Here is a 14,876-nt window from a genome sequence, read left to right as displayed (position 1 = left end):
TAGTTTAAACGCTAAAATATTTAGAAACTGTTTAGAACTCTGAAAAGATTAAAGTTAATTAATTAAAACCTTGTACATCATACTTCACCAACCAATCACAAACGAGTCTATGTTTTCTGTATTACTCGATTCACGGGAAAAAAATTGTACGGAAAGTAGAGGTTCGTTTTTCATTGGTTGGTCACTCAAAATGGTTAACGACCACTGACTTTCTTGTCTTGACAGAGGGAGCGCTATATTAACTTCATCCCATGGATAGAGTAAAGTATTTTTTAAGAAGAAGAAGAAGAAGAAGCCATGTTTAACCCCTATGCTGACTAATATTCCCCTTTCCCCTCGAATTAAGCGTAAAGCTAGGAGTAGGTACGACAATTATAGTGCAACGGGTGGGGTTTGAACCGTCGACCTTTCGGTTTCCAGTCCGCTCCTTTAACTTTTTTTCACTAAATGCTAAAGAACCTCTTGTAAATTAAAAATATGATTTATCCCAACTTTTCACCGTGTTATAATGGACACGCGCACCTCATATCGCAGTGCGGGACCGCCCTGGTTGTCGCTTCCTTTTATTTGGGGGCAAATACGATTTCACCTTCGTATATTCAACTCTTTGTATGAACTAAAGTGCTGCACTCATGGGACGTAGGTTCGAGTCTCTTGATAAATAAGGTACAAGCTTAGTGTTCACTTAAAAGATGACTCGCAATAAAAATGGTTGCTATAGACCTAATAAAGGTTTGCCTTTCCTTTCGCAGAAAAACAAACCCCGTCCTTTAGTTTGGCTCGCCTTGGCGGGGGCACTCCGGTGCCCCCTGATTCGAAAATCAATCCCTATAGGACGAGTTAGTGGCCCTATTCTTCCTAATTACTTGTTGAAGCTAGACTGCATCATCGCTTACCATCCGATGACATTGCAGTCAAGTGCTAAGTTATACTTAATTGAATTTAAAAAATAAAGCGCTAAACCCACCTCAATAGAAATTACAAAATTTAGTAGGCAATCAATAGTCTCTATATACCTACTCGTATATAAAAAGAAAAACTGACTGACTGACTGATCTATCAACACACAGCTCAAACTACTTACTGAACGGATCGGGCTGAAAATTTGCAAGCAGATAGCTATTATGATGTAGACATCCGCTAATAAAGGATTTTTGATTTTTGATTGAATTATGAATTGAAAATTCAACCCCATACGGCGGTTACTCATCCGATCCGAGTCCGTGAAAATATGTTCCTTTTTGTTTTGTATGGGAGCTTATGACATATTATGTCGTATAGATAATTGCTGATATTCTCACGGATGACGGATAGAACTCGGATGACGGAAGTGCAGTGCGTAATCGCCGTAGGGGGTACGGGGATTTGTAGTCCACGCGGATGTAGTCGCGGGAATAAGCTAGTAAAATTATATATTTAGCTGGCAATGAAATGTTTAATATAAAACAATGGTTAGACAATAGTCTGTTTACTTCTTTTGAATGTATTGAGAAAATGCTTCATTGTAGTACCTAATTAAAACATTGTAAGAAGTTCATACACGGATGGGCAGTGGTTTTCATTACAGTATTATATTCGCCTTAGTCCATGTCGGTTGTTGCAATGGATTTTATTGTGATTTTAGTTTTAACAGTTTTCTCAGTAAGTTTATTCGTTCAACCTTTGATCTTTTTAAATTTTTGTTCTTTTTTTGGCAGTTTTTTTAAATGGAATTTTAAAATCATGTTTGTATAAGATTTGTCATAAATACCAACTTCTTTCCTTGTTTCTGCAACCGATTTTGGTACTTCTTTTTTTTATTTGTATCTCCAAAACTATCGGACATAATATCAATAGATCTAATTGTTAAGAAACTTCAGAATTTAGCATGGACTAGGTACTGTTGATATAGAGTTCTGCCGATAGTAAGTTTAAGGTACAATCCACCAATAAACTGTGTTGATAAGAGATAAGATAATGGGGCCGATTCTCTTGTACACAATCTCTAAACTAAACTTAACTAACAGGTCTAAATCTAGTGCTATCCTTTTCCGCAAGCAACATTATGAAAGGGATAGCAATAGATTTAGACGTGCCATTTTAGTTTAGTTTAGATTTTGTGTACAACGGAATTAGCCACAATATAAGACTTAAACGTTCAACCCTTTAAAATTTCAGTCAACCCTACAACCGTTAATAAGACTTCACAGAACGATTTACTTGTTTTATTTTTAAGACACTTAACCGCCGTAGTCAGAGTCGCTAATCGTTACTCAAGATTGAGTTAAAACGAGACAGATTAATGTGAGATATATAGCTCTGTCTCGTTTTAACTAAACTTAAGTAACGGTTGAGTGACTCTGAGTACGGCTGTAAAATATGCATGAGATAACCACCGCCAATGAATAACCACGGATCATGCCTTGTTTCAGAAAATATCAAACGCTGCATCAACAGAAGAAGAACAACCCTACAGCCACCCCTTCGCACCATCCACTACTAACTTCCAAGATATCTATACGAAGTCATCCAACACACTCACCACACTCAACGAAAAATCCTCTCCTAACGATGAAGATTTCCATACTACCAACATACCAACACAACCCTTTAAGTTCCATCCTAGAGTACTAAAAATATCACGAATAACCAAACCCCCACACGTAATTCTCAGCGCTTCTTATCTAAAGACAGCCACTGAAGAGAATGACTATACCGATGACCCAGAAGAACCTATGAAAGTTATTCCTACACGGAAGCAGCAGAGAGGTGTTCTGGACGTACTCTTTCCAGCGGCGAGGGTTAGATCTTTTAAGGATGTGTTTGATTCCGTTAAACGTATTTTGTCTTATACATTTTGAAAATGATTTAGTTGTAAACACGATGATCTAAAAACCTACTGAAATTAAAGTCTTTATATTAATTATCCCCTACTATCCAACCATACTCGTCCATACTAAATGCGGAAGTGTGTCTGTCTGTCTGTCTGTCTGCTAGCTTTTCACGGCTCACCTGTTTAGCCGATTTTAACTAAATTTGAAAAAGAGACGAGAACCTATGCATCTCGGGAAAAGGTCATGGGTTTATTCCGGAAAATCAAAGAGTTCCTACGGGATTTTCAAAACCTAAATCCATGCCGATGAGTCCCGGGCATTATCTAGGTACTCGTAAATGGAACAGAGATAGCTTGCATCCCAGAGATGGATACAGGCTACTTTTATCCTGGAAAATCAAAGAGTTTTCACGGGATTTTTAAAAACCAAAACCTTCGCCGATGATGATGCCGGTATCATCTAGTAGGTACTAAGTATATACTATGGAGAAAATTAAGATAAGAATAATTTAAATTTATAGCAAAAAGCAGTCCACCGTTCTGCATTGGCTTCGCTCCAACAAATTAATTGGAGTCGCGCTGACTATACTTGAGGTCTAGAGACGTCATTATAATTGGGCCAATCAACGGAAGTCACGTATGCACTTTTGGTAATGTGAACACTTATGATTTTTAACCGACTTCAAAAAAAGGAGGAGGTTCTCAATCTCGGAATCTTTTTTTTTATTTTTTATTTTTTTTATTTTTTTTTATTTTTTTTTTTATGTATGTTCCCCGATTACTCAAAAACGCCTGGACCGATTTTGAAAATTCTTGTTTTGTTTAAAAGGATATACTTCAAAGTTGGTCCCATTTCAATTTGGTGAAGATCTGATGAACATCTTCGAAGATAGATACTGGAACTCCTCAACGGATAAGAGTAAATTGTTCGCGATCAGTGTAATAGCTTAGTAAACAGTAGATTTTTAACCAGTCATAGCATAATTCCATGGGGCCACTAAAAATTGTGAAATAAAAAAAATTTACAAAAAAAATAAAAACCGACTTCGTTACATAAACACTAAAAATTGAAAAATAATTTAATTTATTACCGAATATATTATGTATACAAGAGTTATTATAGTTCCATAATAATATTTTTTGGGGTCGGTGCCAATGAGGTGCCATTGTGGAGTCCCATAAAAATATGAAGTCCAGACGATTCGCGCAGCTAAAGCTAATTGGCACCGGCACCAAAAAGTATTATTATGGAACTATATAAACTCTTGTATACATAATATATTCGGTAATAAATTAAATTATTTTTCAATTTTTAGTGTTTATGTAACGAAGTCGGTTTTTATTTTTTTTGTAAAAAAATTTTATATCACCGTAAATTACGTAAAGGGACTTTTACACGCTTTTATTTGACTTGCTATGCTTGCCGTGCTGGTGACTGTGTGGTTTGGTAAATCTTGCAGCTGAACTGCAGACCAGTACCTATGCCCCAATTGATTGAGCTGAGAGGAACACATACAACAGCTGGGAGCTGGTCTTAGGAACTCCTCAATTTCTACAACATCAATAATTTTGATAGTGTTGATAGTGTTGTTGTTGTGTGTAGTGGTGTTGATGGTGTTGGTGTAGTGTAGGCATGATGGAGCTGGGAGGTGGTGGAGGAGGGAGTGTTACTATTCATCTCATATTTTGAGCTCGTTGTACCTACTTATTTGTCTTGAGTATTGACATATTTGTTTTGTGAATTTTGTTTTTTTTTTTTAAACTATCAATCACATTTTAGTTAGGTATTCTCACAATGTGGCTAATTCCATTGTACACAATCTCTAAACTAAACTAAAATGGCACGTCTAAATCTAATGCTATCCCTTTCATAATGTTGCTTGCGGAAAAGGATGGCACTAAATTTAGACCTGTTAATTTAGTTTAGTTTAGAGATTGTGTACAAGAGAATCGGCCCCATTGTTACTCTCTCTCGCTAAAGCTTTTTTTAAGCTAAATTTAATTTATGATACTACAAACCATAAAAAATTCATTTGACCTGTATTCCACATTTCTTACCTTTACCTTATTTCTTTATAAATATAAGTGCGTAAAACTAAGCCAAGTAAATCCACGAACTATACTGCAATTAAATAACTAACAATCGTACAAGTGCCTGCAGCACTTGACAAACTGTTCTAGTGCACTATTAGGTACTAGTACTACATGTGCGAACGTGCTTCCAGTCGATTGCTCTAATTGCTCACGAGTTGGTACCCACTCGAGAACCGAGCACTAGTCTTTTTCCTCCAATTTATTCTTTTGGTTTAAAGCCAACTTTGAGGCCATTTTTTGAATCTTCAAAATGTCTTCTTTTATTTATATCTATGGTTGCAAAAAAGAAGTCATTGAGATATTATGTATAGATACTTACTTAGTACGCGACAGGTTGAACTGGCAATCGGGGAGGGAACGCCCCCCAACACCCGCACAGCCCCTGCACTAACCCTGTGCGGGCGAGCGCGGGTAACCTTTCTACTCGGTGCTTGCGGTTGTGCTGGGCGTACCCCTGCCTCATACCCCGAATGCCATCTCAACCTGTCGCGGACTACCTTGTGCGTTCTACCACCGATTGCAATAAGCGATAAACAAAAAAAAATATAACAGAATGCAAAATATAATAAAATATCATTGTGATTTTCCACAAAACCTCGAAAGCTTATAATTATTTCGATTCTCAACTTGGGACGCCACGCGGTGAATGTTTTAATGAAATTTCTGGCACTTTTGAACTACTGCAACCCGCTCCAGATGAAATTAGATATGTATTGTTTAATTTAACTTATTGCTGACTATATTATACTAAATGAGCGGTTGAAAATTTCCGTCATCTCAATACTATTACGTATATTATATTTTTATTTATACCGATTTTTTTATATAATCTAAATTTATAAAATGAAAAGGTGATTGACTGACTGACTGACTGATCTATAAACGCACAGCTCAAACAATTGGATGGATCGGGCTGAAATTTGGCATGCAGATAGCTTTTATGACTTAGGCATCCCCTAAGAAAGTATTTTTGAAAACTCAATCCCTAAAGGGTTCAAATAGGGGTTTGAAATTTGTGCAGTCTACGGGGATGAAGTCGCGAGAATAAGCTAGTATTGTAATATATTGCTAGTAAGTAAATTTACAATTTTCTTTTGTTAAATAACTAGCGCGAATCCACGGCTTGGCTCGGCGAAAATATAGATCATACAAAAATCAGGTAAAGTAACTCATAACAGATGTATGTGATCAGTAGGGCGATTGTCTAAAACCTGCAATAATCATTATTGCAATCTCAATTGTTCTGATTGGCTGAATTTTTACGACTCTTGTTGCAACAAGGCATTGTAGCCAATAGTGAGCGAACGTTAACCAATCAGAGATGATTGCGATCGTGACATTGTAGCTGTCATTCTCTCGCAATCGTGCAGCTGGATCACATACACTCTATCATCTAATCTTCCAGTGCAAACTATAGTCCGCGACAGGTCGAGATGGCAATCGGGGTATGAGGCGGGGGGACGCACGTCATCCACGCTCGCCCGCACCGGGTTAGCGTGGGGCTGTGCGGGGCGTTCCCTCCCCGATTTCCATTTCAACCTGTCGCGTACTTACTATACTCGGTAGGTAAAGGTCAGACCCTCAGAAGTGACGATCACGCCGCAGAAAGTTCCAGAAGATTTACCTCAATAACAATGAAATAAACTCTCAAATCAGTTTGACATAAAATCCTCACTCAGCATTCCTCGGGACATCGCACCGGCAATGTAATTTTTTCTCCCGTTCGCTTTATTCAAATGAAGTTAAAAAACGCCGAGTCAGCGCGAGGGTGATAATTTTATATTCAAAGCTATCTGTGGAGAGCTTAACTCAGGAATTTAATAATTATCGCCAAATGAACGCGAAATAATAAAATCCATTCAGTTTTGCAAAAAACGTTGGCATTGTTGCAATAACTTTTAATAATGGCCGCCTCGAAAAATCAATTTTACTTCCAACTATAGGTAAAGTTTTTGTATTACATTAAAATTATGCAAGATAAAAGTAAAAAATATTTTTAAGTAAAAGTTTTTAAATATCATCATCATCATCATGATCAACCCATTGCATGCCCACTACTGAGCCGAGGTAGACTCTCGGAATGAGAACGGTTTAAGCAATAGTTCACCACACTCGCCAAGTAGGTACGGATTAGCATGTAAGTTTTTTTTATTCAGATACAAGTTAGCCTTTACTGCAATCTCACCTGGTGGTAAGTGATGATGCAGTCTAAGATGGAAGCGGGCTAACCTGGAATGGGTATGGCAGTTTTTATTGAACCCATGCCCCTTTGGTTTCTAAACGGCATCGTACCGTAACGCTAAATCGTTTGGCAACACGGTTTTGCCGGTAGGGTTCCCTCATGATGTTTTCTTGACTAATATTGATCTCAATAAACTGTATTCTCAAGTAAAACCTATTTTTATTCCAATAACGAAAAAATAGTAATCATCGGGTAACGAACATAAAGTCAATCCTAAAAATTACGATCCGAATATGGGTTGGATTAAAACGTTGAAAACTTTAAAGGGTTAACATGAAAATGAAATTTATACCGCCGAATAAATCTGTTCGATTTAATTATCACTAATAGGATAAGCTGATGGCGTGGAAACCGACTGAAAGCAAAGTTTCCATGAAAGAGTTAAGAACTTTCACAAAGGTCGGGAAATTAAAATAAAAGAACAATTAAATTAAATATGATTATTATATTATCAACTTGCCCAACTGACTTGCCCGGGGCAAGTTGGGGCCATTTTCCGGGGAAAATTGCCTCGTAAAATTGCTGAGGAGGTAAAGATCTAAATTCGTTGATTTTACGGGATAAATGGTAGACAGTCTAGGATGCAAGCTATCTAAGCCATCTCTGTGCCAAATTGCTTAAGCGGATGGGCCTTTATCCTCCCCCTAATCTTGTAGGAACTCTTTGACTTTCCGGGACAAAGTAACCTATGTAATGTACGTCCCTGGGATATAAGCTAGCTTTATCAAAATCGTTTAAGTAAGCAGATGGTTCGTGAAAAGCTAGCAGATAGACAAACAGACAGGCAGACGGAAGGACGGACTGAGAGATGGGTGGACGGACAGACAGACAGGTAAACTGACAGACAGGCACAAATTTTCGCTTCGCATTTATAATATTAGTATGGATAGATTAACGCATACCAAGCTCTTTATTTTAAAACATCACTGGGTACAATGTTTTACTCGTTAATAAATAATATTCTAGTTATTGTGTATTGTTTGGAAATGATAAAATAACTGCAATAAGCCGCCATTCAGTTCCAAATTAATTAATTATTTACTATCAATAATTCCCAATAATAATTAATCGATGAGGTACTAATGACAATTAAATTCAATAAGTATATTATATTCAATAAGATAATAAGATAATTTTAAAAATGTTTATTTTAATAATTGTTTACAAAAAAAAATGTATACATTCATTTTTTTTACTTTTAGGAGTATGATGTAGTACGTGTAGTGTGTTAGCCCTAATATAAGGAACGTTTAACTGTATTTTAAAGGAGTAATATACGGACCTTCGTCAAGTTAAGACGTGTGTTTTAATAACCTACCACGCTCACCACACAGTATATATTTAATGATAATGAATTTAGAATTTTCATAATAACAATTCAAAATTTAATCGACTTATTCTACCCTTGTATTCATCCGCGTAAAGTTTTAGATAAGATATACCTGGGTATTGTGGATCCTAGTTGGCTGATTTTGCCCAATTGGAGCAGTATAATTATTTAGTCAAACCAGACGACTGTAGGGTTGCTTTTAATCTGTTGAGTTTCATCTCAATTGGTTTAGCTGTTTTTACGTTATGCGCGTGCACAAACTAATAAACAAAATAAAATAAATAAAATAATTTCAAAAGGTTTAGGTAGAATCATAATTTAGATAGAAAAATTAAGTAAGGAAAGTAAGGAAGATTAAAAATGTTAAAAATTACAGTAGATGGTATACCTACCCATAAAAGATTACTTCATTTTGTAGGCCCCGGCGAGATTCGAACTCACGATCTCCTGTTTACTAGACAGGCGCTTTAACCAACTAAGCCACGGCGACGATGTTACATTGAGGTAAATATAATATATATGAACTCGTAGATATTTTTTTTCTCGACTACGGTGTTCCGTATGGCAACGCCTGCAACGCTATGATGATGCATGAATAATGTGATTGTATTACTCACTCAAATCGGTAGCTGGTTGGATGACTGACTGTGGAAGTCCTAATTTGGCCTTTACCTGTATCTCGAAGAGCATGTGACGTCAGTCCCTGTCATTATTTTATCAGTAAAATCTGATAATAATCGTAAGCTTTTTTATTGAAAACATTAAGTACAATAAAACTTAAAACTAGCCTAGTATGTCATCACTGACAATACCCATTTATCAGAAACGTTCTTCAGACACTGAGGAAACCTACTAAACTAATCCATGTGGCCTACAATAATAGTCTACTAATTGGTCTACAATGTCTAGTACACTTTGCACCACTCGGCTGAACGTGATTTAAGCCGATTGCTCTAATTACCAGCAATCACTCGAGCCTCGAGCACTTGGCTATAGATTCCATTTTTCCGATTATTTCTTTGGATTTAAATAAGAGTTTTATTAAGAACTAGCGGATTCTACGTGTGTGCTGTTTACTACGCTAAAAAAACAACTCTAAAACCGTCTTCGCATTATTGCCTTTCTAATGAAACCAGCTTGGGACACATCGGTTGGATGGTCTCAACAAAGTCTATAACTGGCAACGGTACAAACATTGTTATTAAGATACAGTCACACTCAAAATGCAACTATTTAATTGAAAATACAATAGTTGTATTTATGGTTATGATATTTTGAAAACGCTATTAAAGCTCCGCACAATAATTGTAATTATCATTGTTACAACCTCAATTATGAATGAACTAGATGATTTTAAAAAGGATTTTAAAAATACCGTGGGAACTCTTTGATTTTCCTGAATAATAAGTAGCCTATGTCACTCTCCAGGTCTTTATCTATACCCACACAAAAAATCACGTCAATCCGTTGCACCGTTGCGACATGATTGAAGGACAAACCAACAAACAAACACACTTTCACATTTATAATAAGGGTACTGATTATCCTGTCTTACCCGTTCCCCGCATTGGCTCTCTCTTCCCTACTTTAAAAAAAAAGTTAAACTTCCACTACGGGCTCCGATATCTTTTTGTCGATTATCCCAATTAAAACTGAGTCTTCATCAGCGTGACGTTTTTCACGAATACAATTAAATTTTCGCTGACGTTTAAAGAATCATTCAGTTCATCCATTCAGTTTTATCCGCTGAAGGGTTTAAAAAATTAAGAGAGCGCAAGAACGCAATTTAAAATTGAAATCAATTTTTATCCCTTAGGGGTTAGCTGAGTGCAAAAGAAGGTTGTGTGAGAACTGTCAGCGCTATACTAATTTCTTTCTGCGGATAGGGTATAGCAAGTAATAAAGTTAAACTGCTCCCTCACATTTTGAATAGTATTGCCGGTTCCACCACTTTCTGAAATTTGTGACCTTAGTAAAATTATGCTGTGGGTCGTTCAAAAGCTCGCACAGGGTGCATAAACCAGCATCTTGTAAAGTTTCTTTGTATGTGTAGTGATTATGCCACCTGAAAAAAATCAAAACAATTTGGAGTTTCATAGTAAAATAAGAAATCTTCTTGCGTTCTATTCATCTGTCTGCATCTGCATATCCACCTCTATGTCACAGCCTATTAATATACAGTAAGCGGCCGAAAGTGATGAACATCGGCCTTTAGAATGACATATTTTCATCTTTATAGAGCGTTGTCTCTGTCACTCATACCTATATGACACTTTGTCGGTCTCAACGAACGAGACAGTGCTCTACAAATCTGCTGTCTCCAAGGCTAAAGATCGATGATCATCACTTTTGGCCGCGCACTGTAAGTTGAGTCGAGCCAGCTTTATTTTCTTTGAAATAAGGTTGAAGTATCATTAAAACAAAACCCGTATGAGATTCAAAGAAAGATCAGTACGTCGGGACGCGCAGCTTTCCACTTTTAGTAGCTGTCTTTATGTGTGACAAAGTGAACTAAGCTGATTTTAATCGGTTATGGAAAAGATGCTGCGCCTTGTCTTCACTCCACAAGCGTGACCGCTATTTTGAAGCATGCTCGTATGAGTCAAAAGGTGCGTAAACCCCGCGCATATATCTAACTATTTTTGTAATCTGTAGGTATCTTTACGCGTATTTGTCACAAACACTGCGTACGAATTTGTCTTCACTTTTAAAATTACAGTTGTATCAGCTTCACCTATCTGGAGTTTTATAATATCTTTCGGTGCAATATTATATCACCATATAACTTACCTAAAATATTCACTATAAACCTCTTTATGGTTTATAGCATCTTTAATCGAAAATACAACTTCGTCGGCCTCTAATTTTCCAGCGTCGATATATGATCCTGGAGGTAAGAATCTGTAAGAAATATTAAACATAAAAACTATTAATCCTACGGAACCCTAAAAACATCAGCAATAATTCCTTGTACCTCGAATAATCAGCACCACCATAAACTATCGGAACAGCGTAATTCTGTAGAGGATAAAGAATCTTATCGGTCACATAGTCCTCGCTAACGCTGTTCTCAAATGCCAGATAAAAATAGTAGTCCTTCCTCAAAAGCGCCAGACACTCCTCTATTCGACCTCGAGGGCATTTCTTATTTCCACACCATCCATAAATGTCCAATTTAAATTTTTGTTTCACCAAAGAAGCATTCAGATTTCTTACAAACTCTTCTACCGTGTCATCTTTTCTGGAAGCGCAATATGATTTGAACCATGCAACAGCTTTGTGCTTTTTTGTAATCTTTTCAAACACATCCTTGGGAATGGATTTCTTTGGTGCAGCCCAGGTCATGTTAATTTTTGGGCCAACCTCTAAACCGTTTTTATCAAAAATCGTGATAAATGGTCTCGGTATATCAGAATCGAGTCTATATGTCCAGGTCAGGTTGAAATAATTTTCATTCGCTGCATTACAAACTGGATAAAATTTAGCGGTTTCACTTGCAGTAAAGACGTATTTCTGATTAGGCGTCCTCAGTGGAGGATGTTCCTCTAATTCATTCTCTTCATCAAAAAGGAGTGCGTCGAAATATCGGAGGTCAATTAGATAGTCTTTATTACTTGTTATAAAACAATTAAAATGAGTACAATTGTGGTGGAGAAAAACCTGCTGTCCTTCTCTCATAATTTGTTTTGGATGATTGTATACATGATTCCATTTCAGTATAAACTTTAGATCCGTTGGGAATCTTTTCGGTTCTTTGAAATCCATTGTCATTCTGGTAGAGTTCTTTCTATTCTTTATTAAATCTCGCCGAATTTTCCGCATGAGTCCAGGAGTTCTCAATAAATAATTCAGCTCTAATATTTCCTCACTTTTGTGAAATAAAAGGTATTTTAGAGAATGAAGGAAAACGGCACAATAAACACTGACAAGAATCGCTTTGAGTGTCTTGGACATATTCGAGTTTGTGACAAAGAATGATGTTGTGAGGCTTTGAATGAATTTCTCCGATTTTTCTTGGTGTTTTTCAACAAATCGCTGGAATTTCAAACAGAATTTTAATAATTTTTCTCTGTTAGTGAATTCTATCTCTGAGTTAGAGTTGAAATTTATTTATTGCAACATACCTACATGAAATACAAATACGTGGTCAAGTTCATAATATTAAGTATGGGTTAAATAATTTAATGGGTTTCTTGGTATAATAATGGGTGCATTGGGTTCCTAGATACCTTCCTCTGCTTAACGATTACATTACACACCTAATGAGTTTTATTAGATGTTAGTGATAATAACATGGGTTGGCCCAATTTGGAGCTCCACAGTTGGTCACCCATCCAGTTACCATCTTGAAACAACGTTGCTTACCCCACACAATCGACGGATAAGCATATATAATCGACGGATAGGTATGCCTTGTATGCTTGTAGCAATTAGGTAGGTTCCAGTACTCTCGAATCGACAAAGTTTTAATCGCTTTGTTTAAAATCATGATAAACCATCGTAACGTCACCTAAAATATGCGATCGAAACAACCTATGGGTAATATTTCACAATGTTTCGGAATTTGTGGCTAATATTTGGAATACCATAACAATATATAGGTAGTCCACACCCATATCAATGGAAATGTCCCATATTAATTCCATGTTTTAGATGTTTTTAATTTCACACCTGAACCTAAGGGTTTATTTATTTTTTGCAATAGCAAAACTGAAACCCTGAGACTGAGGCCACATAATGCGTTTCCGATGCGTTGCGGCGCCGCGCCGCACCGCCGCACCGCTGTGGTTTTGAATATTGGGTTGGGTGCCACACGGCGACTGCGTTGCCGTTCCAGCAAAAAGTATGCCGTTGCAACGCACCGCCACTACCCGCCCGGTCTCTCTGGTCCAGGTCAGTTACCCGTGTGTGGTGTGGCGTCGCACGGCGTCGTAACGCATCGTGTGATATGGTACATCGATGACGCAGCGCCGCACCGCCAACGCAACGCATCGTGTGACTTCACTCTAACTTGAACAATCCCATGAACAAAAATTTAAAAATGACTAGGTATACATTCATTTTATGATTATTATTTAAAATACAATTTTCTCACATAATGGACGATGTCAGTGCAAAAACAAAAATAAAATTATATAAATAGCTGAACTCTATTGAATTTAATTTTCACCATTTAGCGCTTTCAAGTTAGATATGGACGGCTACTTAATTATTAATTTTTCAGAACAAAAACACCCTAAAAAGATCTGAAACTCACCTGATGATCTGCCGGAATCTTTGTCATTCTTTTAGATTTATGATAAAAAGTCACGTAGGTATTTTATTTCGAAAACACGATTCAAGTTTCCAAAATAAAAAGAGTCCCTAAAACGGTTTGAAAGTAGATTGCTTCCACGTCGAACGGATCCTGCTGACTCATCGAATCGCCTTCCCGCCTCTTTCATGTCCTGCCGAACGAACTGCCTTCAGCCATGCAAGTACCTACGCGATACCTCCCATAGAATGTAGATAACCATTTTCAAGACAAGAAAGTTAGATTGGGTACGACTTTTTTCCTGACAATAAATAAAAGTAGAGTCAATGTAGAGTTAATAAATCCACTTTTACTCGACCTCCGATATTAACATTTTTCTAATACATAGGTAAGTATTTTTATTTTAGGTGGAAGACACGGTCTGCCGGCGAAATTCAAATTTAATTTGGTTTTTCGCAATTTGTAAACTAATATTATGTACTACAAAGTAGGCATATATCTTTCAAATTGAGCCCCTAGCAGTATTATCTTCACAGGCTTATATAAAAAATCTTTACTTAAAAGTGTCCAGTTTAAGAAATTAGTCAAAATAATGAGAGAAATTAGTCATTATTTTGATTAATTTCTTGGGCCTTAATAAATCTGCTTCACAAAAGTAAGGCATTTTTTTTGAATCACCTATTAAAATAGTATTTACTTTTTTAATAATAACAAAGGTAGGTAAACTTAGTAATTAATTTCTTGGTAATTTATGTACGTTTTACAATAAGCTCCCAGATTTGTTTTAATTTATAGACTAGCTCTTGGCTGCATTCAGACCTGGTGGCAAGTGGTGATGCAGCCTAAAATGGAGCGCGCTTGCCTAGAAGATGCCTATTCACTCTTGAATTGAAGGTACCCATAGTACAATTGGAGGGGAAAACTGTTTTTTTAATTTATAACTATTGTAAGGGAAAACTGATTTTATTGGAGAAGCAAACAAGTTATAAAACGCAATAATAAGTTTAACTAGTAAGTAGAAAAGTCCTAGTAGCGTATAGATAGTGGGTAAGTAATGTTAGGTCGATTGCTGATAGTGTGTTAGATGGACTGTTGGAAGTCTGGACACGGCCTAACACGCTCTGACATTCGCGGGGGTCGATGG

General features: G+C 36.7%; 1 non-coding gene across 1 annotated transcript; it reads right to left on the bottom strand.

The window, feature by feature from the left end:
• Positions 1-8,891: 8,891 nt before the first annotated feature.
• TRNAT-AGU (transfer RNA threonine (anticodon AGU)) lies at positions 8,892-8,968 on the bottom strand. The gene has a single exon. It is a non-coding gene; the product is annotated as a tRNA-Thr (tRNA).
• Between the last annotated feature and the right edge of the window lie 5,908 nt (positions 8,969-14,876).

The sequence above is a fragment of the Maniola hyperantus genome, chromosome 22 (assembly GCF_902806685.2).
Source record: "Maniola hyperantus chromosome 22, iAphHyp1.2, whole genome shotgun sequence".
In the NCBI taxonomy this organism is placed as follows: domain Eukaryota; kingdom Metazoa; phylum Arthropoda; class Insecta; order Lepidoptera; family Nymphalidae; genus Maniola; species Maniola hyperantus.
Note: the sequence above shows the minus strand (reverse complement) of the source record. Positions and strands in the feature narration are given on the sequence as shown.